At 41.3% G+C, this 23,493-nt stretch overlaps 1 long non-coding RNA gene across 1 annotated transcript in view; it reads left to right on the forward strand.

Moving 5' to 3' along the window:
* The window catches only part of LOC145511091 (uncharacterized), a 277,792-nt gene that overhangs the window by 73,774 nt on the left and 180,525 nt on the right, over positions 1 to 23,493 (forward strand). The window contains exon 2 of the long non-coding RNA XR_014057493.1: positions 10,986 to 11,084. This is a non-coding gene — a long non-coding RNA (uncharacterized LOC145511091). The remainder of the gene's footprint in view (positions 1 to 10,985; positions 11,085 to 23,493) is intronic.

Below are 23,493 nucleotides of genomic sequence, written 5' to 3' on the forward strand. Positions count from 1 at the left end.
TCTCTCTAATTATCTGTCCATAAGATGAGAAGCTGGAACATTTAATCACTGTCTTCTAATCCCCATTTATTGAAAGTTGCCCCCTAGGGGCGATAACTCTCTTCCGTTTCTGGGCAGTGCTTACATGTGAACTGAGAAAGCATCTGGCACTTTGGAAAAGTCTCCTAACTTAAAAGGCAGCGATTCACTAAGTCAATGTGAGTTTGATCTTGAGAATAACTGCCCATTACAAAGTTGTGGCAAAGGGACGCGCCACAGATTATTAACTGCCTCAGGGAACAGAGAAACATTAGGGCAGATGGTCAGAAGAATATTTCTTTTGTAGGATAGTGTGAGACTGGGCTTCTAGAATGGTGCTCCCATGTTCATTTTGACTGGCTGTCACTGTTTATACAGTCAGGTGGTGGTGGTTGGTGGTTTAGTCGCTAAGTTGTGTCCAACTCTTGGGACCCCATGGACTGTAGCCTGCCAGGCTCCTCTGTCCATGGGGTTCTCCAGGCAAGAATACTGGAGTGGGTTGCTATTTCCTCCTCCAGGGGGTCTTCCTGACCCAGTAATCGAACCCGGGTCTCCTGCATTTCAGGCAGATCCTTTACCAACTGAAATATGAGGCAAGCCCTATATAGTCGGGGACTCTGCTAAAAACATTTGCCCAGGCTTGCGCACACCCTAGGGGGAGTCCAGCCTCTGTGAAGCAGGTTCGAGTCTTGGAAGTTGGTGGCAGTGGCTGCAGCTCAAAGAAAAGTAAAAGTGAGAGGACTTAACAGTTGTCACTTAGGAGGTAACCGACATCTTTGGTTAGGTGCTTGTTCAGAAGAGTTTTTTTTTTTTAGCAGAGGGTTTTTAGAATCTGTGTCCCTCTATTACATATCGAATAACTTTGTAACATTTTTATGAATGAGTCAACATGTGGGGTGGATTGCAAAATGTTTTCAAATGATTGCAAATTCTTTACACCCTGGTATATATATTCCTCCCATTCAAAGTTAGAGTCTGTTTCTCTGCTGATTTGAATCTGGACAGACAGGTAACTTTTTTCTTTTAGTTTATAAAGTCTCTTGATCAAGAGGAGCTATACCACTAGAGGTGGCCTTGTGACTCCCTTTGGTGAATAAAATGAAGTGGATGTGAAATTTTGCAAATTCTGCTCTTGAAGTGTCTGCTTTTATCCTCTCTATTGAGATCAGCATGAAAGGAGTCTAGGCAATCTTGTCTACTGGAGAAGGAAAGGTCATGTTGGGGAGAATCAAGACCCCCTTGATGGTCAGCAACCACTCCCAGACATCTAAGGCCATGTGACTCCTCCAGCCTGGCCACCTCTAGAGCGCGACAAACTCACATGAGTGAGGCCAGGCGAACCAGACCAGGACTGCTCAAACAACCAGAGGATCATGAGAAATACAAAATTATTGTTGTTTTAAGATAGTAAGCTTTGGGTAGTTTGTTACACGGCAACAGACACCTAATAGAATGTGACCAAAATACCAAAAGCCTTTGGAAGCATTTTATGCTTCAACTAAATATGTGACTAAATTAAATGATGTGGTAATAAAGTTTGCAAATACTAATGAGGTTTCATGGTAAGTTTTGGAGAGTTCCTCTTCTGTATTTAACCAGTGAAGAAGACAAATGAGGAGTCGCCATTCCATGCTAGAAAGTAAGCATATGAAAATTACAGCTCAGTGAAATAAGAGGGCAAATAGTACCTCAAATAGTCTGTGTAACTTCAAGGAACAATTTACATGTATATGAATTATTGGCTTCTGGGAAAAGACTAGTTTAGTGACTGTCGGGATGTGCTTGGAAAGATGATGCAATTTTGTATTCTGGTCTGATTCTGAATGATTCGGTGGACTACAGCAGTTATTAACGTTTACTGAAAGAGCTTGATGGGGTGGAGCTCTGGTGGCTGAGTAGGGTCTGTGCTGTGCTTGTGGTGCTCCAAAAGGTTTGAAAAGTGGCAATGGTTGGAAAGGGGAGGAGAAGCCCAGGAAAACAGATTCCTTGTATTTATGATTTTGCTTGAATATAGAGAAAAGCCCAAGCAGCAATGAAGACCCAGAAGAGCCACAAATCAATGAATAAATAAAGTTAAATTAAAAAAAATTAAAAATATATTTGAGGGAATCATGGCTAAAAAATTCCAGACCTGAAGAAGAAAACAGATATCCAGGTACAGGAAGCACATAGGTTCCCAAACAAGATGAACTCAAACAGACCCATCAGTTCAGTTCAGTCGCTCAGTCGTGTCCAACTCTTTGCGACCCCATGAACCGCAGCATGCCAGGTCTCCGTGTCCATCACCAACTCCCAGAATTTACCCAAACCCATGTCCATTGAGTCGGTGATGCCATCCAGCCATCTCATCCTCTGTCGTCCCCTTCTTCTCCTGCCCCCAATCCTTCTCAGCATTAGGGTCTTTTCCAATGAGTCAACTCTTCACATGAGGTGGCCAAAGTATTGGAGTTGCAGCTTCAACATCAGTCCTTCCAATGAACACCCAGGACTGATAACTTTAGGATGGACTGGTTGGATCTCCTTGCAGTCCAAGGGGCTCTCAAGAGTCTTCTCCAACACCACAGTTCAAAAGCATCAATTCTTTGGCGCTCAGCTTTCTTCACTGTCCAACTCTCACATCCATACATGACCACTGGAAAAACGATAACCTTGACTAGATGGACCTTTGTTGGCACAGTAATGTCTCTGCTTTTAAATATGCTATCTAGATTGGTCATAACCTTCCTTCCAAGGAGTAAGCATCTTTTAATTTCATGGCTGCAATCGGACACAACTGAAGTGACTTAGCAGCAGCAGCAATCACCATCAGCAGTGATTTTGGAGCCCACAAAAATAAAGTCTGACACTGTTTCCACTGTTTCCCCATCTATTTCCCATGAAGTGATGGGACCAGATGCCATGATCTTAGTTTTCTGAATGTTGAGCTTTAAGCCAACTCTTTCACTGTCATCAAGAGGCTGTTTAGTTCTTCTTCAATTTCTGCCGTAAGGGTAGTGTCATCTGCATATCTGAGGTAATTGATATTTCTCCTGGCAATCTTGATTCCAGCTTGTGTTTCTTCCAGCCCAGCGTTTCTCATGATGTACTCTGCATATAAGTTAAATAAGCAGGGTGACAATATACAGCCTTGATGGACTCCTTTTCCTATTTGGAACCAGTCTGTTGTTCCATGTCCAGTTCTAACTGTTGCTTCCTGACCTACATACAGGTTTCTCAAGAGATAGGTCAGATGATCTGGTATTCCCATCTCTTTCAGAATTTTCTAGTTTATTGTGATCCACACGGTCAAAGGCTTTGGCATAGTCAATAAAGCAGAAATAGATGTTTTTCTGGAACTCTCTTGCTTTTTTGATGATCCAGCGGATATTGGCAATTTGATCTCTGGTTCCTCTGCCTTTTCTAAAACCAGCTTGAACATCTGGAAGTTCACAGTTTACGTATTGCTGAAGCCTGACTTGGAGAATTTTGAGCATTACTTTACTAGCGTGTGAGATGAGTGCAATTGTGCGGTAGTTTGAGCATTCTTTGGCATTGCCTTTCTTTGGGATTGGAATGAAAACTGACCTTTTCCAGTCCTGTGGCCACTGCTGAGTTTTCCAGATTTGCTGGCATATGGAGTGCAGCATTTTCACAGCATCATCTTTCAGAATTTGAAATGGCTCAACTGGAATTCCATCACCTCCACTAGCTTTGTTCATAGTGATGCTTTCTAAGGCCCACTTGACTTCACATTCCAGGATGTCTGGCTCTAGGTGAGTGATCACACCATCGTGATTATCTGGGTCATGAAGATCTTTTTTGTACAGTTGTTCTGTGTATTCTTGCCACCTCTTAATATTTTCTGCTTCTGTTAGGTCCATACCATTTCTGTCCTTTATCGAGCCCGTCTTTGCATGAAATGTTCCTTTGGTATCTCTAATTTTCTTGAGGAGATCTCTAGTCTTTCCCATTTTGTTGTTTTCCTCTATTTCTTTGCATTGATCTCTGAGGATCCACCAAGACATATAATTAAAAAGGAAATGTTAGAGAATTCTAAAGGCAGCAAGAATAAAACAGTCCTATACAAGGGAATCCCCCTAAGGCGGTCAGCTGATTTCTCTGCACAGACTTTGCAGGCAGAAAGTAGAGGCATGGTATTTTCAAAGTTCTGAAAGGGAAAACCCTGAATACTCTCCCCATCAAGATATCATTTAGAATAGCAGGAGGGATAGAGAACTTCTCAGACAAGCAAAAACTGAAAGAGTTCATCAGTACTAAACCTCCACTAAAGGAAATGTGAAGGGTTTTCTCTAAGTGGAAAAGAGGAATCTACAGGAAAGGGAAAATCCCACTAGGGAACGCAAATACATATCAGGGATTGAGGATCAATCACTTAAACAAGCCAGTATGAATATTATAAGACAAAAAATTACAAAAGCAACAATAACTACTGTAAACAGTTAAGGGATTAACATGAAGATGTAAAATACAACATCAAAAACACAAAATGTAGGGTAGGGGAGTAAAAATATGTAGATTTTTTAGAGTGTATTTGAACTTAAATGACCACCAGTTTAAAACAAGTAGATATAGTTACAGGTCAACATATACTAACCCTATGACAACCCAAATCAAAAATTTACAATAGGTTCACACAAAATAAAAAGGAACACAAGCATGCAACTAAAGGAAAGTATCAAAGCACAAGAGAAGAAATGAAGACAGAAGAACTACAAAGCCAATGGAAAAACAAGTAACAGAATGGCTATAAGCATGTACTCATTAATAATTACTTTAAATGTCAATGGACTAAATGCTCCAATCAAAAGACACAGGCAGCTGACTGGATTGAAAAAACAAAAACAACACACCACCAAGAAAACTTAAGACCCTTCTATATGCTGCCTACAGTAGACTCACAGACTGAAAGTGAGGGAGTGGGAAAAGAAATTTAATGCAAATGGAAACCAGAAAGAAGGGCAACAGTACTCATATCAGAAAAAAATAGACTTTCAAACAAAAACTGTAACAAAAGGCAAAGAAGGGCATTATATAATGATAAAGGCACCAATACCAGAAGATAGTACACTCGTTAACATATGTGCACCCAATACAGGAACAGCTAAATAGATACAGCAAATGCTAAGAGACATAAAAGGAGAATTTGATGATAATACGATAATAGTAGTGGGCTTTAACACCCCACTTGCATCAGTGGACAGATCATTCAGACAGAAAATCAGTAAGGCAACAGTGATCTTAAGTGATATAATAGACCAGTTGGACTTTATATCTACAGTACTTACATCCCCAAATAACAGAATATAAATTCTTTTCAAGTGCACATGGAATATTCTCTTAGGCCATAAAACAAGCCTTAAGAAAATTAAGAAGATAGAAATTATATCAAGCATTTTTTCCAACCACAACGTTATGAAACTGGAAATCAATTACAGAAAGAAAAATGGAAAAAGAACAAACGTGAAGACTGAATAACATGCTACTAAAAAAAAACAATGGGTCATGAGACAGGGTGCTCAGGGCTGGTGCACTGGGATGACCCTGAGGGATGGGATGGGGAGGGAGGCGGGAGGGGGGTTCAGGATGGGGAACACATGTACACCCATGGCTGATTGATGTCAGTGTATGGCAAAACCTCTACAATATTGTAAAGTAGCCTCCAATTAAAATAAATAAATTAAAAAAAAAAAAAAAAACAAAAAACAGCGGGTCAATGAAGAAATCAAAGAGGAAACTAGAAAATACGCAAGTGCAAATGGAAACAGCACTCCGAGGTGAATGGGATGCAGGTTATGGTGATACAGGCCTTTCTCAAGAAACAAGAAAAGTCTCAGATAAACAGCCTAATCTCCCACCTAAAAGAGTTAGAAAAAGGACAAACTAAGCCGAAAGCCAATAGGAGGAAGGAGATGATGAAGCTCAGAGAGAAAATAAATAGAATAGGGACTAAGAACAGAAAAGATGATTGAAACCAAGGGATGGTTTTCTGAAAGATAAATGAAATTGATAAACCTTCAGCCAGGCTCACCAAAAAGAAAAGAGGGAGGACCCAAATAAACAAAATAACAAGAAAGGAAAGGAGAAATAACAGTCAAAACCAGGATGGTCCAGGCAGGCCCTCAGAGGATGTTCACTTGTATTGATAAGAGCTGGAGCTCTGTGATTTCTGCTGATACTTCCCGAGTAAATGGCAATTTCTCCCTTTCCTAGACGCATGCCTTGGGCTACTAATTTACCAGTCCTTGATAGATTAATGATTAACTTCCATGGCGATATTAGTAGTAACACACATTCTAAAAGTACAATAATTCCACTGTTTTGTAGACTCACTTTCATTATCATTTAAAATAATGAATTCCCGAAAAGATCAAATCAGGATAATGTGACATTTATTTTAAGTAAATAAAAAACAACAGTTAATACTAACAAGCATTTACTAAATGTTTAGTGCTGGTTTAAACACTCTATTTATTAGTTAATTTTATTTTTATGGTAGTTACCAAAATTTGTGCTAACAGTACTTTCATAACAGAGATTAAACCAGTTAGACCAAGAGAAGAATATACCTTGCCTCTTGTCTCACAGCTAGGAAGCAGAGGAGATGGGGTAAAAATCAGACTACTTTCCATCACACTGCTGTCTTCATAGAAGAGCGTCTTATGTGTTCAAGACTTCGATGGGATAGCATCAATTGAGAAATTTTTTGTATATAATGGGACTTTTTGAGGGTGATACTCTACTTTTTTAGGGCCAAAGAGAATCTTCAATTTGCCCTTGAGGATTCAAGAGAAAATAAGGATGTAATTTTTTACAGAAAAACAACACTGAGGAAAATGAGTTATATGCAAGCAATACTCTGTGTAAACAACTAATAAATCAGAAAAAAAAAAGAGAAAGAAAAATGTTAACAATAATTTAGCAGCAAATGGGGCATTTGATCTGCAGCTCCCAGACGAATTCCCAAACGACATGAATAATTTATTGTAGGCAGATGAAATGGTATGGGTTATGTAATGCTTGATGAGAAATTGCAGTTGTAATCGGGGAAATTGCTTCTACTTAGCAGGGTCACCGGCAAGGAAGGAGCAGTCCCTGGATATCATTTTCCACCTTGAGAATCTTGGCTGAAGTAGTGCCCAAGTGCTTTCTGCCCAGCTGTGATCCAACTCGTGGAGCTGAATTTAGTTTCCTCTCCAGAGACCTCAGAAGACTTTGGAATATTCTAGCATCCAATGGCTTCTGTGCTATTTTGTGAGAGGTTGCGCCCCAGTTGGGTTACTAGGTGGCACAGCAGTAAAGAATCCGCCTGCCGATGCAGGAGATGCGTTCAATCCCTGGATGAGGAAGGTCCCCTTGAGTAGGAAGTGGCAACCCACTCCAGTATTCTTGCCTGGAAAATTCCATGGACAGAAGATCCATGGGGTCACGAAGAGTCCTGACAGAGCCTGGAGGCATGTATGTGCCCCAATCGCAGCTCCTTAAAACAAAAAAGCTGCAGTCACTGGACTTGCACAGATGCAAGGCTCTCCCAGAAGTAGGATAAGCTGTCAAGCTGCAAGGCAGCTCAGTTGCTTCTTGGAATTTATGCTCTAAGGGCCTAGCACACCATAGAGCATTTTGAAAGCCACGGTTTAGTATTGGCAGCTGAATTTTGACATTTCAGGCTTTCAAACAGATGAAACTGTAGGTATCTGACAGTTTAACTTTCTGTGAGGCATGTTTATCTGGCAGGAAAGGTGCTATCAGTTGCCTTATTATTCTGTTATCTGGTGAATTTCAGTTGCTGTTTGTTAATCACCTAAAACTCATGCATTGTTAAAGATATCTCCAATGACAAGGCAGATAAAGAGCGAGGGTTCATATGTTAGCCTCAAGGCTGTGCAGAATTTAAAGATATGGAAAAGTTTACCACCGAGTTTCTGAGAAATGTGAAAAGCAGTATAAGAATCCACGTATTTAGTTTTTTCTGTAAAAGTTCACACTTAGTCCTTCTACGGACTTAGAAGGAGGGAATTAAAAAAAACGTATTTCTTCCTAAGCTGGAGCTCACTCAGTTGGATATGTTGGTGTTTGATGTGAGCCACTTAATTTTCATTCCATTAAATGCTGAAAAAAATGTCTGATAGATGAAAAAGGGCAGAGATAGAAGACTATTTGAAAAAGAATAAGTATAGCTATGTTCTACAAAGAAGAGTTGGATTTTTTTTTTTTAATTTAGCATAAGGAAGAGTAATAATCCTGCAGTTATGTATACTTCCTATATTTTTTGTCAATATATATTTTTGTTGGTGAAGACAAAACTGTATATTTTTGTTAGTGAAGACAAAAATGAAATTGCATTACTCATGGTAAAAGAATACGGCTCTTTAGTTTCTGGAAAACTTGGTTGAAAACATAATCTCTTTATCTCCTTTGGAAAACCACACTTCACTCTCCCATGCCAACAATCAACTCAATTCAGAGACTTATAGGAAATTAGTTCCAGCCCGCAAAACAACCCTCGTCAAAGAATGCAGAAAACAATGCTACCTTCTACTTCAGTACTGGATAAGCACCAACTGAAATGTCATTAAAGTAATTAACTCAACCAAATCCCCCTGGTTGCCACAAACTGAATGTGAAATTGTAGAAATCTTTGATGTCCTCTGACTCGTGATAGAGAAGTGAATTTGATAAAACAGCTTCGAGATGAGTCATGGTCACATTCTCCCTGTGTGTACACAACACCAGTCATTCAGTCCATTCAGTAAATTTAACTTCCTCAAAACAGTGCTCAGTGAAAAACAAAAAGAAATATATTTACCTGGAGTTTTCTCATGAGTTAATGTTTACAAAGACACAGATTCTAAATTAATCAATGCCCCAGTCTGATCTGTAGGTTAAGTTTCATGGTAGTTTTGTAATGTAAATAACATACAATAAATAATAAATAACAACAGTAGCATCTGACCCCTAAAAAAGGCATATGATGTACTAGTCACGACTTTAAGCCATGCACATATGTATACATGCACACATGTGTACATGCACACAAGTACATATACCTCACATGTACATAAGTATATATTGTTGTTGTTTAGTCGCTGTGTCCAGCTCTTTTGAGACCCCCTTGGCTGTAGTCTGCCATGCTCCTCTGTCCATGGGATTTCCCAGTCAAGAATTCTAGAGGGGGTTGCCATTTCCTTCTCCAGGGTTTCTTCCTGACCCAGGGGTAGAACCCACATCTGCTGCATTGGCAGGCAGATTTTTTAAAACTGAACCACCAGGGAAACACACATACATATATATGTGTATACCATTTAATCCTCAAGACATCCTTGATATCGGTTCAGTTCAGCTCAGTTCAGTTCAGTTGCTCAGTCGTGTCCGACTCTTTGCGACCCCATGGACTATAGCACGCCAAGCCTCCCTGTCCATCACCAAACTCATGTCCATTGAGTTGGTGATGCCATCCAACCATCTCATCCTCTGTCATCCCCTTCTCCTCCTGCCTTCAATCTTTCCCAGGATCAGGGTCCTTTCTAATGAGTCAGTTCTTCGAATTAGGTGGCCAGAGTATTGGAGTTTCAGCTTCAGCATCAGTCCTTCCAGTGATTATTCAGAACTGATCTCCTTTAGGATGGACTGGTTGGATCTCCTTGCAGTCCAAGGGACTCTCAAGAGTCTTCTCCAACACCACAGCTCAAAAGCATCAGTTCTTCGGCGCTCAGCTTTCTTTATAGTCCAATACTGGTATCGGTAGATGCTATTATTATTCCATTTTTCAAAGAAGGAAAGAGAGGCTCAAAGAGCTTAAATAATTCATCCAGCATCACAAAATGGTGAGGGTGGTATTTAGATCTGGACCATCTGACTGTAAAGCCTGTGCTGCTTATTTATCACTACGTATAGAGCCCGTTGGTTGAGTCGCCAGGACATTTGCTTGTTGAGATATATTCATTTGAAGTTTACCTGCAATATAAGAATTTCAAGATGCTATATGATCTCCTTCAAAAATGTGATTATTTAGAGTGAAGAGGAATAACCACAACAGAAGTAATATTTCAAGGCTCCCATATAAAAGTGTATGGAGGCAAAGCTGGTAATGGAAAAATATTGATTGTGAGTTTAAAAGGTGAGGAGCTTCAGTACTGAGAACAGACAAATTTATATTCCTAAAGTTTCCCTCCCTATTTGCAAATTCTCCTTTCGACATTTGAAAAGCTGGTTTTTAGAAGTGATTACAAAAGTATTAAAGAGTCAGCCTTAATAACAGCTGTTAGCTCAGATTAGCACAAGAAAAATTTTCCTTCAGTTGCACATCTGTTACAGTTTTGTGTGTGTGTGTGTGTATGTGAATAGTGAGTTATAGGATGGTGCATGGGATTTTTTTCCCCTATATTTAAAATGTTTTTCTGCATTTTTTTTTATTTGCCTCATTTCCTAAAAGTTCTTCGGTTAATGTATTGTAGCCACTTAGCTTTAAGCAGACACCTAGGAGTAAATAAAAATAGGAATGCTTCTTCCCTCTATTAAAATAAAGACTTATTTGGAATTTAAATTATATTGGCATTATTATTTTCATATATGAAAATGATTTTTTCCTATATGATCATGTACCTCTGAATTTTACAGTGCTTAATTATAGCTATTAATCACAATATTAAGATAAACTAAGTTTGAGAGATAAGTTCTCTCTTTTTATTAAGGCTTCTGTGTACTTTGGTCAGTAGATTGTGTGATACTTTCTCATTTGTTTTATTGATAGCTTAAAAACAAAACAAAGAACACTTGGGTGGCAAACGTGTAAGTCCTTTAGATAGCTTAATTTTGTTTTGCCAATGGGCTTTCAGTAAATATAAGTATATATTCATATATATTCAGCTCCTTATTTACATTTTTCACTGAAAGGTAGAATAGAATATCCACAGGACTTCAAGAATTATCACCATCAAGAATTATTCACCATCCTCTGAATCTCTTAACAGGGCAACTCTCTTAGGGACAGCCCCAGCCTCCATTCAACCTCCCACAAGTTGCCTTGGGTCACGTGGTCAATTCGGAGAAGAGAAATAACTACAGTAGAGGTAATATTTTCTATGTTTCAAACACAATACAAAAAATGTCTGGAGGCAGAACCGGTAATGGAACAATATTGATTTGTGAATTGAAGTTCATCAGGACTGATAATAGCTGCCTTTACACCTCAAAAGCAGCTACAGAATCTGGCTTCTGGCCAATTCTGGCTCCATCTAGGAGGCATCCACGAGAAATGGAAAGGCCATGGGTTTATACTCAGGCTCCAAAAGTTCTCAAATTCCATTCCAGATAGCACCAGAGATTTGAAATTTGTTTCTGCAACATCTAAGCCTCAGTTTCCTTATCATTAAATTGGGAGTAAATGTGTATTTTTAATTTTTTTCCCAAAGACTAAAATGAAATGAAAAGACAATGAGATTAAATTTTCTGGGTCTCTCAGTAAATGTTTCTGGGTTTCTCAGTAAATACATGTTTCCAGTTTACGAAGTCTGACAACAGTTTCTGTTTCTGGAATAAGAAAAAAAAAATAAAAGATATTGCCGAAGATATATTTTTATTGAGTCAAGTAATAGTTACATTGGACAGGACTCTTCCTTCTGGAATTTATGATACTTTTGTTGTTGTTTAGTCAGTAAGTCGTGGTCTGACTCTTGTGACCCCATGGACTTAGCCCACAAAGCTCCCGTGTCCATGGGGTTTCCCAGGCAAGAATTCTGGAGTGGGTTGCCCTTTCCTCCTCCAGGGTATCTTCCTGACCCAGAGATTGAACCCATGTCTCCTGCACAGGCAGGCAGATTCTTTACCACCGAGCCACGAGGGAAGCCCTTATAATACTTTGCATCAGTGTTTCTCAAAGTGTGGTCCATGGACTACCTACATCAGAATTACTTGGAGTGCTTAGCAAAAAGTCAGATTTCCTAACTCTAGGTTGGACTTACTGAATCAAGATTCTTGGGAAAGGTGCTTGGATGAATATATATTTAACAGAGTCCTCAGAGGACTTTTTCTCCTACACTAAAGTTTCAGAAACATTACCTATATGTGTATCTTTATATTTTATAAATGATAACTCATAACACTTATGATATTATTTGACTCAACCTTGAACAAGTAACATCTCCTTTGTATTTAAGGGGAAACTGAGATCTAGAGAAGTGAAGTTTCTCACCCAAGTTTCCAAAGACAGTAGGAAGCAGAATTAGATCTGTATTCAGAGTTTCCAGTCCAGTTCTGTTTAGACTATTTCCCTCATTCTCCTACATCAGAGGATACTGGGTGCAGATAGTTTAGGGTTGCAGGCAGCTCTTGCTACTCGACAATATTTTATTCTATATGCAATCAATGGAGATATAGTAAGGATTTTTAAGTAGAATAATTTTAATGAGATCCTTGTTCTAAGAGGCAAACGAGACAATTTGGAGAGGGGAAACTGAAGTACATTGGGGGATTGATGTTCTTTCTACCACATCAGCTATATAGGCTAGGTTATTTATGCCAGAATACTCAAGTTGCATTCCAGAAGGCACCGGGAATGACATACTTTTGGAACAAGACATGTTTGTGAAGCCCAGAACATGGTTCTGTATGTTGTCAGTAATCACATTACTAATGTGAGTTCTATGAAAATAGAGCCATGTTTCCTTCATGTTTGTGTCCTCAGAATCTAGTTTAGTGTTGGCTGTATGGTTTCATTAAATATGTTTCTTTGTAGTTTGTTTGATAAACTTGAGTGAGTGATAGTAAGAACTTTATGTTGACAAGTTCAAATTATTCTTCACATACATAACCCATTTTGTATACACTTAATATATACCAACATCCAGATTTAGTGACATTGCTCATTTGATCATCACCACTGTCCTATTTTGTACATGAGAAACACAGAGTGGTTAAGGAATGCATCCAAGGTCAGTCACGTGTCTAAGCTCTAATGCTAGTGGAGCTGGCATTTGATTTAGGTAGCAGGGTCCAAAACCTTGTTATGGTACATTATGTATATAAATTTATTGTTGTTTCAGTTGCTTATTGTTTTTGATATCATTTCATATTGGTGTAAATTGGAATTTCATAGGTGTACCATAGGCTATATATATAACAAACATGTAAAATATCAGTAGCTTGACACAATGACAGTTTATTTCATACTCGCTCAAAGTTTGATGTGGCTTAGCTGACGCTCCCGTGTGGCTCTCACCCAAAAGATGACTCAGCGGCGTGGACTGACTTTATTTGGTAACCATGCCACCTGGACCAGAGTTGAGCAGGCAGGGGAACAGAAAAGGAGACGCATCAGCTCTTCATTGTCTTGGTCTGTAAGGTCGCATGTCACATCCGTGCATATTCCACTGGGTAGCACTATTCACACAGCCCAAGTTAACTGAAAGGCTGGAAAGCACAGAAAAGCATACGAATTTTGGTGAACACTAATGATTTCTGCTGCAACAACAAATAGAATAGCAATTATACATAAAAATAAAATTTAGGAGCTTCTATGTCTTGGGGTATGATGGTGTGTCACACTCCTGGCATGTGGGTATGTTTACCAACCCAGGAACTCTAAATTCCATTTTTTTAGAGGCTTTTAGTGGCTTCATTATATAGTCATTATTGATTAAATTACAGGCCATTGGTGATCAAATCAATCTTTATCCTTTTCCCCCTATCCAGAGGTTGGCAGGTGGGGCTGAAAGTTCCAATCCTCTAATCATGCCTTGGTTTTTCTGGTGTTTAGCCTGAAGCTTCTGAGGGACCCCGGCTCCCAGTTACCTCATTAGCATACAAAAAACCACTCTGGTCACTCCAGGGACTCTACTGATCTTAATAAAAGTTCTCTGTCTGGAACCTGGAGTGAGGAAAAAGTGCAAAATAAAAGATGCTTCTATTACCCCTATCATTCAGGAAATCACAAAAGTTTTAGGAACCCTGTGCTAGGAATTTGGCATAGAGACTGAATTCACATTTCTTATTATGTCATACGAAGTGATTTAATATAGGTAGGGGAAGAAGGTGGGCAGTAGTGTGCTGGAAATATTTAACAACCAGCTTGCTGAAAAAGAAGTATGCCAGTTTGTGCATCCATTAGCTTATTATCCATTTTTCTGATATAAGGATGGGTAGCACATTATTTACAAGTAATAAAATACACAACCCTCTTCATTATTCAGAATGCTTTTATTGGTTTTTGCCAAACATTTGTGTCCCTAATCAGCTATGATTGCAGTTGATGAGCAGGTACAGTTATGACATGAATGTCATGTTACAACACGAATACAGTGAAAAAGCAAAGAAATATTTTGAAACTGCATTTCTCAGTGATGTAAGTTACATTTTGCTGACTCGGGTAACAGTTTTCAAATACTAGAAGAACATTTTGAGTTTTCACAGTGTGACAGCTATAAACATGATGCACTTTTAATTCTAATCAACACTACTCACAGTTCCTCCACCCCTTTAAGTCTTGACAATCACCAAAACAATGAATTAAGCCCTGGTTTGTAGCAATTTGCCGATTTCCATGGTGTAAATACTTTCACCATGACAGATTCCAGGCCTCCAATATGGTATTGTGGAATGTGGAGCTGGGGAGAGGTGCTCAGTAGCTTGCCATTATGTAGTGTGACTGTGATGATAATAATAGTGTAAACAATCCAGAGAGCATAAATTAATAATAAGGTGTAATAAAATCCTAGAAAGGGATGACTTTACTTATTTTTTACTACCTTTGTTTTTAATTTGTATAACTGCAGTTTAAGTAATTTAATTTTAAATAGTGGTTGTGTTTAACAACTGTCCTGAAAAATCAATTGGCTTTCATGAGCCGCTGTAAGCCAACTCTAGCCTACCACTGAGAGGGGTGGATAAGGCTTCTTACTCCCAGGTATAAACCTCACCACTTCTGATGTGACCATAACTGCAGTTCTTTGAGTTTTGAAGACTGTTAGGTCTCCAATAGGAAATGACATTGTAAATGAGATTATAGCTTCACCAGGCATCCTCTCCACTCTTCTGCTGTAGCTCCAGCAGCTCCTAGCCCTATACTATAGTTAATGCATATCCTAGGCACTAAGGAAATCCTTACTGAACACAGTAAAAATTGTACAGACATCTAAAATAAATTTTACCTTCAATCTATCAGTGAACAACCTTTATTATTTTAGCAGGGGTTCAATGGTAGTCAAAGGGTAGTCACGGAACTGGTAGGAGGAAGTGGAGCCTGGCACCCTGAGGGAGGCAAGCTTCCACTTCAGTCTCTTTAAGTGGTGACCGTAATCGAGACCCTCACACAGACTTAGGATTCAGTGCCCCAGTGATGGCTGCCAAATCTTGGTTCCTTCTTCCCTCCTTCTCTTCCTGCCTTCCTTCCACAACAGTTTATTGAGCACATACTGTCATCTAGACTGTTCTAGGTTTCAGGGATATAGCAGCAAAAAACACAAGCCTGTGTCCTCACACTCCTTCCTATTAAAGAAAGTCAATTAACAAATAAACAGTACACACGTAGTGTGTCAGATAGTATTAGGCACTATGGAGAAAGAGAAAGCGGGAAAGGAGCTTAGAATGAATCAGGTTGGTGGTGGAGTTTTGCTATTTCGGATAGACTGATCCAGAAAGACCTGTCTAATATGTTGACACCTGAGCAGAGACCTGCAGGACATGAAGGCAAGAGCCATGCAAATATCTGGGGAGAGAGGCTCCTGGGAACGTGAAACAAGGGCAGGGGTCCCCAAGGGAGAGCATGTTTGATGCACTTGGAAGACCCATGAGGTGGCCATTATGGCTGGAATGGAGTCGGCAAGAAGAGAATGATAGGACCAGAAATCAGAGGGTTAACAAAGCAGGAGGGCAGAGGACAGGTGTATACGTTGGTCTGTGAGTCACCTTAGTGTCAGTCAGGTCTGAGCCCGAGGACCTCCTAGGCTGTCCTTGGGGTGCCTTGTTGGTTCCGAGTCCCTGCCCTCTTATTTGCCTCCCATGCTCCTCTGAACATCAGATTTGGCAGAATCTTCATACCTGTTTTTCCATCCGAGTACTCATGTGGTCACACTAAGTCCTGACAATCTTGGTCTACTACCTTTTAGAAGTCTGCCCTGTTACATGTAGATGCCTCTCTTCATGACTCTCCAATGAAGCACTCATTATCTCTCATACTATTTCATATAGTTTGTTCTGCTTTGTCTATTCACTTGGTTACTAAGTTGTCAAATATATCCCTCCATTTTTAAAATTGCAAATGACGAAGCCCAAAGGAAATAGGAATTTCATTGGTTCACAGAGCAATACAATTTCAGGTGTGTTTGATCCAGGGCTCAAAGGACTGCACCGAGATCTGTTCTCCAGCTCTTGCCTCACCTCAAAACTGACTTCATTTTTCAGCTCTTTTTGGTGGTACAGTGGCCACTCCAGACCTAAGCTTTTCCAGGTCCAAAATTAACAAAAAAAAGAACGTCCCCTCTCCCCCACTCCTGCTATCTCTTCTCAAGTGTCTCAGAAAAAGATCTCCTTAAATCTTAATAAATGATCACACATCTCTGAAGTAATCACAGTCAGTTCAGTCAGTTCAGTTGCTCATTTGTGTCCAACTCTGCAACCCCATGGACTGCAGCACGCCAGGCCTCCCTGTCCATCACCAACTCCCAGAACTTACTCAAACTCATGTCCATCAAGTCAGTGATGCCTTCCAGCCATCTCATCCTCTGTTGTCCCCTTCTCCTCCTGTCTTCAATCTTTCCCAGCATCAGGGTCTTTTCCAATGAGTCAGTTCACATCTGGTGGCCAAAGTATTGGAGTTTCAGATTCAACATCAGTCCTTCCAATGAATATTCAGGACTGACTTCCTTTAGGATGGACTGGTTGGATCTCCTTGAAGTTAAGGGACTTTCAAGAGTGTTTTCCAACAACACAGTTCAAAAGCATCGATTCTTTGGCCCTCAGCTTTCTTTATAGTCCAACTCTCATATCCATACATGACTGCTGGAAAAGCCATAGCTTTGACTAGATGGATCTTTGTTGGCAAAGTAATGTCTCTGCTTTTTAATATGCTGTCTAGGTTGGTGAGAACTTTCCTTCCAAGGAGTAAGCGTCTTTTAATTTCATGGCTGCAGTCACCATCTGCAGTGATTTTGGAGCCCCCCAAAATAAAGTCTGCCACTGCCACTAGCCTCATGCCTGGCCTGACATGACCTGACACAGTCCTGATTTCACCGTAAATGCCATGCAGCTAGGAGTGTCTTCCAGTGTCAGTGGGCTCCACGGCAGCAACTGTGATGGGAAACGATAGCAACGGGAAGAAGAGAGCACATGAGACAAAGTGCCGTTTATGACTTTGTCCAGCGTCAGCCCAGGTGTTGTCGCTTAAAATCACCACCGACGCCACCTCTCCAGCACGTGCACTGACTTCTTATTCACGATGCATGTTTCCTAGTTCTTACTTTTGAGTAGCTGTGCAGAATTTTCTCTTTGTTTGATTAGTTTTTAAACATCTGCTATTCAAGAACACCTGCCTAGGGTCATGACTATCTTGGAAGGAAAAAACATTGACCTCAAAATCATGCAAAGAACAGCCTGTAGGACATGAGTATCCCAGAGGTGTGACCCTCAGAATGCCTTGGGGTGTATTGTAGGCCCAGCTGAATGGTCATTTGCTCATGCGAGTGGAAGTGGGCCCTGGGCATTTATTCAGTCAACATTAACATTAATTGCACAACCATGGAACCCCAGACACTGCTAGGGTGGATGAGGAAACAGTCACAGTTTCTTCAAGGAGTTTATAGTCTCGGGGAAGAAACAAAAAGAAAGCAGCAGTTATACTGTCACATGACACTGTGACCAGGGGGGAAAGCAGAGGTTATCTGTCTCAAGCTCTGCTCCATCAAGCTGGCTTCCAAAAAGTAACGCTGAGGCTCCCTAGTGGGGAGTGGGAAGGAGGCGAGGGATAGATCCTTGTTTCCTTGGCTTTTTTTTTAGAGTTGAGAAGGGAGAGGAGAACTGAAGGTGTACAAAAACGTGGCAGGCATGCTTTCTTTCTCTTTACTCTTTCAATGAAAGCAGAAAAGGAGAAGGAAAGTTTCTATCACCATCAGGGGTGGTAGGGGGCTGGCAGCAGGAGGAAGTGTCGCCTAGTGAGGGAGAGTCTGCAGCCCAGAGAGACCTCTGCTCAGCCAGTCTCGGCGAGAAGCCAAGAGCCTCAACACGGGCTCTGCCGCCTGGGGATGACGGAAGGCTGGAGAGTGCGGGCTGTTTGACAAGCTTGAATGACAGTACCCCTTAAGGAGTGAAGAGAGGATGATTCCTTGTCTTTGATACCCTAAAAAGGAGACGGGACTGGCCTTTCAATGCTTAAGATTGAAAGACATTCTCCCCGTGAGACTGCAATGCCTGCTGTTCTCTTACTAGGAAGAAGAGAACCGTGCACATCCCTCTGTAGCGTGCTGGGATTTACTCTTCACCCTCATCAAGCATTATATCACATTGAATTTGAACAACCACAGAGCTGAGCTGTCAAGGAGGGGCCAACTCTGTAGGTCAGTTGATGAGGAGGCAGACATGACAATGACCATAAAACAGATAAGAAGCGAGTCCTTAGAAGTTGGTGGAGGCATGGAAAATGAGCAGTGGTCATGGATGTGGCCACTACATCCATGTGAATGTTCTCAGCTACATCCTGAGAACCAAGCCAGGTACAGTCAGGTAGGGGTTGGTCTGGGCCATCATGGAATGGGGTCAGAATCAGGCCTGGGCAACTGGGGAAGTGAATGGAATTTCTCAACCTTTTCTATCCTTAATTCCATTTGCTTTAGGAAGAATCCCAACTTTAGGAACACTTCACACAGTAGATTTTTTGCAGTGGGTTAAATGTTGCTTGTATCATCAGTCAGTTAGTATCCGTTCAGTTGCTCAGTCGTGTCCGACTCTTCGCAACCCCACAAACCGCAGCACGCCAGGCTTCCCTGTCCATCACCAACTCCCGGAGTTTACTCAAACTCATATCCATCGAGTCGGTGATGCCATCCAGCCATCTCATTCTCTGTCATCCCCTTCTCCTCCTGCCTCCAATCCTTCCCAGCATCAGGGTCTCTTCCTTTGAGTCAGCTCTTTGCATCAGGTGGCCAAAGTATTGGAATTTCAGCTTCAACATCAGTCCTTCCAATGAACACCCAGGACTGATCTCCTTTAGGATGGGCTGATTGAATCTTCTTGCAGTCCAAGGGACTCTCAAGAGTCTTCTCCAACACCACAGTTCAAAAGCACCAATTCTTCGGTGCTCAGCTTTCTTTATAGTCCAACTCCCACATCCATACGTGACCACTGGAAAAATGTTGCTTGTACACTGTGTATAAATGAGAATGCCTGGGGTTTCCAGACTTGGTGGTCCGCTATAGGAGTCAAGACCTCACTACTGTGTATCCCGGCTTCTGAGATAAGTTCCTTGCTGTCCTCCTCTTCTTCATTCTTATCCCCTGAGCGCTCTCTACGATGTTGCCAGAGTGATGTTTCAGGAGTGCATAGTGACCATGCTCCTCCCTGCTCAAAGCCTTCAGTGGCTTCTCAGTTCCTGTGGAATAAATTTCCTTGCATGGGACACTAACATTTCCTTAACCTGACCTCTACCTGGGTTCCTAACTGCTGACCAGCCCCCGTCCCTCTAGTGCAGATGCATGACGTATTCTGGCAGTAGCCAGCTGCAGGCAGTAGCGTTCTGCTTCAAGATCTTTTCCCTTTGCTTGTATTTGTTTTTGCTTGTAACACACACCCTTTAATCCCTCTCCCCTCCTTTCCTGGGCATACTTTCCTAAGAAAACCTTCTCATGCATTTCCGAGCGGGGTAGACGCTGATCTTCTGAGGTTCCTGCACGCATCTCCGACCTGTGCTCACTGCATTGCATTGCATGCATGCTGCTCTCTCTCTTACTCACCTACGGACTCTTCCCGTCTATGTCTTATCTATATTTGTATCAGCCAGGGCTGAGCACATGCTGAGGACATAGTTGGTGCTCTGAAATAATTTGTTGCATAAATGACTCAAATGATCCTTAACTGTCTCCTGAATAACTAATTCGAGATCTCTGTTGGATGCTGACTGGAGTCTGGAAGCAATTGGTACCTTCATTGATTCACCCCTGACTTGGAAGTGTAGCAAGCCACAGCCTGCCAGGCCGAGTGCACCTGAAAGCCTCAGGAAATCTTGTCCCTCTGCATTTTGTTGTGTGGCTGCATCTTGAGCTGAATAGAAAGAAATGAATCCTGGCCAGCACGAGCCTCGTGCCAGGAATAGAACAGCGGGGCCACTGTAGTCGGTGAAGCTGAAGGTTACCGTGGTGTCGCCAGGGAGTAGTTGAACTGTAGCTGGACCTTCTGCCTCTTTGCACACTGGCCACTGCTCCGTGCCGCTGAGTGGAGGGGCTGCGGGCTCTCTGTGTCCTCAGGGGAGAGCTGCATGGCCCTTATCTCCTAAGCTCATCCCTGCGGAAGCTGCCAAGCCTTGAGTGACGGTGTCCAGCAGGACCGAGAACGTGATCTCAGCCCCTCCTGGGTGCCCAGTCAATGTCACCTGATCTGGAGTGCCCCACCCAGTGATACAAGAACTGAAAGAATCCCAGATGGTCTTTACCGCCACACTCATTAGGCACAGGAAAGCCTCCTTGTCCCACTGGCAACATCTCTAGGTATGGCTTCCTTTTCTTCCTCTAAACTGAGGCTGACCTCACTCAGTGATTGGTCAAAGGCGTCGACTAGATAATAAACTGTGTGCCTGTTTAGGCCTGTGATGTTAGATTTGCCGCTTGAGGGGAGGGTGAAGGTCAACTACGATGACCATAGAGGTGGGAGAACGCAGGGTGCCATGCATATCTGACTGCCTCTCCTGGTGCTGCTGGTAGAAAGTTTGCAATCTCCTTTCCTGCTCAGTGTGAGAAATTTTCTTCACCTTGGTACAAATGAGAATTTGTAATAAATTTGTAATAAAAAACCTGCAAAAATGAAACATTTGTTTGGAATGTAAACCTATGGGAATGAAGATGATCTCACAATCTGCAATAAAAAGGTCACCTCTTGATCTTGGATGTTTCCCAGCTCAGCACATTCAGGATGGCAGTGGAAAACCTAGAGTGCCAGCAGCCTCCACACTGTGATTTAGGGAGGAGAGTGACTGAGAGTATTTTTATCAGAGGCACTGGTTCTCTGCTTAGCCTCAATATTTCATAAAAAGCTCATTGCAGCAAATTTTTCATTTGGCAGCATCTGCTGGGCTATCATCTTGATATCTTCACTTTGAGTAACACTGACACAAGGTCAAACGAAAGTCAAGTTGACATGATGACTATTCAATTATCAACTTCTATTAGTGCTACACATTATAGATATATGTGTATATATACACACACACATATAAATATAGTCAGCAGTGTGGGAAAAGGAAGTTAGCAATCTTGGAATCACAGCGCGAATGAAAAGCTCAGATTTTAAGATATGCATCAGATGGTAGGAAATGAATCATTAGAATGAAATTGTACTTGATTCTGACACTGTTTGCTCCTTGACAAGCCATTTAGACTCTAGGTCTCAGTTTCTCCACCTTTCAGGAGAATAAACTACAGAGCTGTCATAGTCTATACTGCTATTCATATTTTAAGGGATAGGTTTTCTGGATACCATTAGAAAGAAGTTCCAAAATGTTGCAAAGTATTGAAACTTTCCAGGGGGAAAAGGAGGCAAGGTTTTTGTTTGCTTGTTTGATTTGTTTTTTTCTGAGCACTTAAATAATAGAATAGGCAGCAGTTCCTTAAGTGAATGGATTTAATGGAATGGAAATCACAACGAGATTTATAAGGCTGGGAAAGGAGTCTGCAGTGTGCTGGACTAGGCTAAAAGAAGCTTGGTCTGTTTGCATCTCCAGGGGCAAACATCGGATGCTGTGGCAATAAAGGGCCTTTACTGGAAATGTTTTAGAGGTTATGAGATTACCTGCAGTCTGTGTAACCTAGCGGACAGAGAGTAGGATGTCAAATACACTGCACCTTTTATCAGTGGCTAAGCTGGAAATGCCTGAGAGACATCTACTTCTGTGCCGTCTTGAAAAGTTAGGTAGTCTATTTGAGGATAATGTAGGCATTTGTTTCTGGAATTCTGCCCAGTAACCCAGAACACACCAAAATGTCTTCAGGTAATTCGATCAGTGTTCTTGTAAAAGAACCCCAAAGCCACAGATTCTGTTACTGGCAAGACTGAAAATGCATTACAAGGGAAGACAACATGTTTCATGGGACGGTGGCTTAGCCGGGAGAGGGCTCAGGAGAGTTAACTGACAGCAATTAGGAGCGATGATTAATGCCAGCCTAAACTTCTGGGAACCTTGCGGAAATGTGCTCTTCGGGGTGGTTGGTATTTACAACTTTGCTTTTTGTTTTGCTTCCGCCGCCTGATGCAGTTTTGGTCAAGGTCCTTGTTAGTCCCCATTGGCCTCTTTGAGCACTGATATAAAAGGACATCCTCAGAATGCTTTTTCCCCTATTTGGTCATCTCACACACTGTCCATAGTAGTACTTCCAGAGGTATATTCAGCTTCCTGGCATTGCTGTTGTGGGATAGTCACAGAAAATGTAGCCATAATCCTTCTTCATAAACTGGTCCGTTATTTAGCTTCTTGGATGTGATATCGGTACCCGCTGTGAAAAAGATGGGCCGATGCCTATGTGTCCGTGGGCCTTACACTCTTTGACCTGGGGATGGGGTGAGCATAAGGACTGAGGGACACTAAAAGCAGATTCTAAATAGCCTTCTGTGAGCTCCTTTTGTCTACACTGGTCATATTGGGGCACACTGGGGAAGTGTCGCTGGAGATGTGGGGAGCAGTTTTCTGCTTGGCCGATTCCAATCAAGTAGCCAGGGTCACTCTTAGTTCTGATTTCTCATGTTGAACAGGATTAACTAGGTTGGGTGGGCAATGAGGGCTTTAGGGAGGGAATGGGAGACATCTATTGGATATCCCAAGTCAGGGTGACATTCTGTAGTTCAGGAACTGGCAGACTATGACTCATGAACCAAATGTGTCCTGCTGTCTGTTTTCATGAATGAAGTTGACTGGAACACAGCCATGGTCATTTATTTACATGTTGCCTGTGGATGTTTTTGCACAAAAATGACAGAGTTGAATAGTTGAAATAAAGACTGTGAAACTTGTAAAGCCTAAAATACTTGCTATTTGGTTCAATACAGAAAAAATACTTGCTTAAGTCTAATACAGTTCTTTGTAGGTTATCTGTTCTTTGGTGTCCTATAATTGCTAAAATGAATTTAGGTGTGAGGTTTGTTTTTTTGTGTGTGTGTGCTTTGGGTTTGCTGTACTTTAAGCAATTCTTAGCCATAAACTCTTAGGAAATTGTCTCTTCCCATCTCTGCTCTTGAAAATCTAATTAGATATGTTAGAATCTCTCATTGTTTTTTTCATTTATCTTCACTCTC

Source organism: Giraffa tippelskirchi, chromosome 6 (genome assembly GCF_054371585.1).
Source record: "Giraffa tippelskirchi isolate mGirTip1 chromosome 6, T2T-mGirTip1v1.2.pri, whole genome shotgun sequence".
Classification (NCBI taxonomy): Eukaryota; Metazoa; Chordata; class Mammalia; order Artiodactyla; family Giraffidae; genus Giraffa; species Giraffa tippelskirchi.